A 5,824-nucleotide genomic window follows, 5' to 3' on the forward strand; every position below is an offset into this window, starting at 1 on the left:
ATAAGCAAAGTATAAAGTAAGATATATGAGATTGAGCTTTATTGTCTCTTATTGTATATGCGTGGAGCCCCTAGTGTGGGGGTATATGGCTTCTAGGCCTGCATCAATGATAATTTTGCACCGAACTCGTCTATCCGCGTTCGTGGTCTTGAATGACCTATTTTGAAGTTTATTGACCAGTGAGGCCATTTTGCTGTGGGGCTGTCAAAGCGGTCGCACAGTCCTCCACTTGGGGAGGCGCACTTTAGTGCTTCCCCTTCAAAGAGATGATGCCTTGTGGACCTGGCATCTTGAGCGTAAGAGATGCATAATGCGTTATTGCGTTAAAGGGAGCGAAAGCTTCGCGTCCCAGTAGTGCTTGATAGCGACTTGAGAACGGGACGATATGGAAGGTCAGCTTTTCGCGGAGGAGGTTATCGGCAGAGCCGAATGTGACTGTGAGCCGGATAAAACCCGTACAATGGGTGTCCGGACCAGGTATAACCCCTTGAAAGGAGGTTTTGCTGCGGTGGATTCTTGCTGGATTTATCCCCATGTGTTGGATTGTATCCTGATATATCAGGTTTAGTCCACTGCCGCCGTCCATAAGGACATTTGAAAATTGGAGTCCGCCAATTATTGGATCGAGTAAGGCAGTCCAGCCTACATTCTTGATATTCCTAGAATAATCTAGCTGATATTCCTTGATTAATATTGATGATATGGGTAGTACAAGAGTAGATCTACCACGAGATCAAGGAGGCTAAACCCTATAAGCTAGCCTATGGTATGATTGATGTGTATGGAGTTGATCCCCTACGGACTACAACCCTCCGGTTTATATAGACACCGGATAGGGTTAGGGTTACACAGAGTCGGTTACAATGGTAGGAGATCTTGAATATCCGCATCGCCAAGCTTGTCTTCCACGCCAAGGAAAGTCCCATCCGGACACGGGACGAAGTCTTCAATCTTGTATCTTCATAGTCCAGGAGTCCGGCTGAAGGTATAGTCCAGCTACCCGAACACCCCCTAATCCAGGACTCCCTCAAAGCTGCACGAACGATACAAGTTCCCCGCCGAATTTGAAACCACACGCCTCTCAGGGAATAAAGTGAACAGTGCCGCCCTCACGAAGATTAGCACGGCCCTGTCTACATGGAAAAGCGCGGTGAAGAGAATGATTGATAAAGGTGATAGTTATGAGAAGATCAAGGCGAAATATCCTTTGAGGAGCGAAGATGAGTACAAGGAGTTCAAGATCAAGTGCGAGAGTAGTGCAACCTCCGAATCAAGTCAGTTGGGGAAAGAAATGCGGGAGTTGAACTTAGGGGAACACAAACTTGGTCCCGGCGGTTACAGAGTGGCGGAGCCTATATGGGACAAGGAGGACGTGGAGCGTGCCGAGCAAGGCCTACCGCCCCGCTTCGAGAAATACAGCGGTGACAAGCAGACCAGGAACTATGTCAGGGCCCGGAACAAGGAGGACCCGATAAGAAAGGAGCTTACCACGGATCCGAAGACCAGGGCGCTTGAGCTTCTTCTGGTAAGGAATACACCCCCGCGTAATTAGCTCCATATGGTTGCACTCTAATTAATCCCCAATATTTCTAAATGGTTCACGTTCCTTTCGCAGGACACTGAAAGCAGTAGCGCGGGGTCGTCTAAGAGCTCCCCTTTCGACACCCCTTTAAATAGGGCGTTGAACGTAATGAAAAACAAGGATAAGCTCACTAAGCCGACATCAGCTGGTCGTGTGGCCGGCAAAGGCTTGTCCACAAAATGGGGGTCATACTATACCGCTGGTGTGCGGAAGGAGAAAAAGACCAGCTCGGAAAGCCAGACACGCGAGGTTGAAGAACTCAAGGCACAAGTGGCGTGGATTCCGGAGCTTGTCCAAGAGCAAGGGCAACAACAACTTGGAACAACGCTCAATGCCATGGTGCCTACGTTGATTCATGGGCTGACGACGTGGATTGCGGGCGGCCAACAGGGGCCTCCCCCTGTTCCCAGCTTCACGGCCAGCAACTCGCATAGCGCGCAGGCAGCTCCATTGGTGTCTCCGGCGACGCCATTGGTGTCTCCGGTGGCGGCGCCATTGGTGTCTCCAGCGGAGGCGGTATTCGTGTCTCCGGCGCCGGCACGGGCATTGGAGCTTAATGCACCCAGGTGTACGCCGGCCGGCACCTCGCCAGCAAGTGCCCCCTCCGTCAGTTGCACGTCCGCCGTTGGTGGTGCCTGACACTAGCCGAGCTCGACGGCATCACGGTAACCAAGCCTCTTGGCCGATGACTTCATCTCCTTGCCTTTGACTGGGCATCCCTGACGCCCTGTACATGTTTTCGCAGGGCACCGCTGACGTTCCTTGCACTCTTCTGCACTTCGTGGGCGCCGAGTTGGTCGATGTCGCCAAGGGCAGAATCGTTCAACCGGGCAACCCCATGTTCCACGGTAATCCGATGCCACCCACAATGTATAGGGTTGAAGTGGTTCGGGTGCTGCCTGGCTGCGACAGCTGTTACCTCCGATTCAACCCGCTGGGCCCGACGAAGAAGATGAGATGACCCTCAGCACCTGTGTAAACTGGCCCCTGCTTTGGCCGAAGAGCCAGATTCATTTGGGGGCGGGGGACACCACCCCACAGACAAGACTGCCAGTCGTGCCGGCGCCAAGCCATGGCAAGAACACCGCAACGCTACCGGACCTGCCGGACATCCCTATGGCACATGATCCGGACAGCCCTATGGCACAGGATCCGGACGGTGACGACAAAGACGATGGTACATTTACCAAAGTTGATAAGTACTTTGCCGAACATGGGTACGCTGACGAGTTCTGCGGGCCTCTTTCTCAAGAACCCAACCAAGACGACCGCGATCTAGCTGGTATGGCGGAGAAATCCAATTGCAACAGGCGTCGTCTGGCGTTCAGTTCTCAGGACACGCCTCCAGCTCCCGCCTTCACCGAGCCTCAGATAGCTGAGGTGCGAAATATTATCAGCCCCAACATGCTCAAGAAGGCGGTCTGTGAGCAGAACTCAGTCCCATTACAGGAGATCAAGAAAAAGGGACGGAAACGAAAGACTAACAAGGGCGCCGGTGCGAGCCAGCCGACACCGAGTTCGATTCGTGCTCAGGACGGGCCACCTTCACCTAAGGATATCTCGAGGAGGGTGCATGTGGCGGGTAGGGCGATGCTACCGCCAAATATGCTGAATGCTGCAACCGGTGCTATCCGGAGTCTGCACGACAGTGTTCTTTCTTTGGAGAAGCGGTGTCTCAGAGAGAAGGATGTGGCATACCCGGTTTTCGTGGCCAAGGTGCCAGAGGGCAAGGGCTTTGTGGATGGCGACATCGGGGGTACGATCGTCCTGTGGTTTGATGACATCTTTGCTATGTTTAACCTTCATCCGCTGCACTACACCTTCGTTCGGCTGTTTTTGCTGAGTATGGAGATGCGGATCATTAGAGACAAGACCCTGGACATCGTGATAGTCGACCCCTTCTACATGCGTGCCAAGCACTTGAGCAGCGCTGGGGACCGCCAAGTTGCGAGTTCACACCTCGAAGGCGTCATTCTGGCAAACCCAGATAAGGATAACTTCCTTGTGGCTTACTTTCCCGAGTAAGTCATCCCTTAACCGCCCCGTAACATATGATTTCTTAGATTTCGATCGTTCTTTTTTTTTCTAACATTCCGTGTTCTGTGCAGTGACACACATTGCACACTCATCCTCTTAAGCCCGAAATATTCCATGGCCACGTATTTAGACCCGAACCGTAACTCCAAGATAGACTACACAAATTTCAAGAAAGTTCTTGATGATGTTCTCCCCGCCTACGCCAAATCTGGAGGCACCTTCACCAGGGCAGTTCGTATGTACGGCAAGCACATGTTCTCACACAATACGAAGTTCTGCTGCGTTAAGCAGCCGCCTAGCGGTCAGAAGGATGCCTACTACGCCCTCCATCACATGGGCGATCGTAAGGGACCATCATCAACTTCTGCTACCAGATAATCTCAAAGATTGGGCCGTGAGCTTGTCAGCAGTCCAGGACGCGGACCTCATAAGAATTCTTTCGCATCCAGTTGGAGTTTGCGGACATCATCCATCAAGATGTCCTTCATACCTCAGGGCAGTTCTTCCTCAGATATCAACCGTCCAACAGTGAGATAGATGAAATGCTACAAATGCAGGGTGACAACGACCGCGATTTCATGACCATCACGACAGACAGCGGCTTCATCCACGTTCCTGTCTGATGAGTCGAGTCGAAAGTAGTGATGTGTAGTTCTGAAACATTGATTGGCTCATGTTGTAATTATACTTTAATGAATTCGTATGTCTCTTTGGTTTGGACAGTCATTCAACTTAGATGTAATCGATGCTATTTATTAGTAGGACCATGAATCGTGCTATTAATGTCTTGCTTTTCTCTTCCGATCCTTTTGTTGCATACTTACATATTGCTTATGTATTGTCTGTTGTTTGGCTTGTGCATAGAGATGCCGTCGTATGTCGTGTACAAGGGTAAGGTTCCCGGAGTCTATGACGACTGGGAGGAGTGTCGGAGACAGGTTCACCGTTTCAGCGGTAATAGTTACAAAGGGTACACCACTAGGGCGGAGGCAAATCTAGATACGCCCGCTATCTAGCGGGAGAGAGGAGGGAGCGTTGGAGGAACCAGATGAAGACCAGTTTGATCGCGATGATGCTCATCGTGATGACCACAACTCTCTTCTATGTGATGGTAGTTTAGATGATCGATATCGACTTGTAATGTGAAGACAAACTCGATACTCGCGGTCTTGAGACTTGTAATGTTTTATCTTTGTTCGGTCTTTTGAATTCGGAGACTAATATGATGAATTGTATTCGGAGACTAATCTTCTATTGTGTTCGATGAATCTGATGTTGCTGTGTGCTGTTGTCTATATTCTGTCTAATAATATATTTTATATTCTGTCTAATAATATATTTTGTAACCTGCGCAAAAATCAGAAAAGGAAAAAAAACAAATTTTCATACTAATGGCGCATCACCACCAGGTGCGCCATTAGTATGCCAAAGGATACTAATGGCGCATCAACAGAGAATGCGCAATTAGTATGACAAAGCCATGCTTACGTATGGCCCCCTGGGAGGCACACTAATGGCGCATGCTGTTACATACTAATGGCGCACTAGTTGGTGCGCCATTAGTATACCAGATACTAATGGCGCACCTGTGGTGCGCCATTAGTAAGATATACTAGTGGCGTGCTGTAAGTGCATCTAGTGCCACCCCTAGTTGGTTTTGGAGTATTGACGACAAACCTAGTTGAGGGACTAATGTGTTTGTGAGAATTGCAGGATAACACAGGTAGAAGTCCCTCATTGATTCGGTTTTACTACCAGAGATGACCCCTAAAATTGCATGAAGACATTGAAGTCAAAGGTGGTATATGAAGATATTCACATTGAAGACTATGACAAGAGAAGACACTATATGAAGCCTATGGAGCTCGAAGACTTAGATCTTTCGTAGTTCTTTTTCTTTTGTGTTGAGTCATAGGAACCACCGTACTGTTAAGTGGGGTCCAAGAGAACCAGTCAGAATGACTGAAGTGATGCCTAAACCAAAAACCTATGTCTTCGAGTGAAGACTATGAGGGCGAATCTTGTCCAGAGTTGGACAAGTCAGCTTTGCTTGTAGCCCAAGTAAAGTTGCCGTGTGAGTTTGAAATCTGACCGTTGGGACACGTGTCAGTTCCTTAGTGACCCAGGGTCATTTCGGACAAATCAGGTCGGGTTGCCAAGTGGCTATAAATAGCCCACCCCCTACAACCATAAATGGTTGGCTGC

Source organism: Triticum urartu, chromosome 1A (genome assembly GCF_056163025.1).
Source record: "Triticum urartu cultivar PI428250 chromosome 1A, HENAU_Tu73, whole genome shotgun sequence".
NCBI lineage: Eukaryota > Viridiplantae > Streptophyta > Magnoliopsida > Poales > Poaceae > Triticum > Triticum urartu.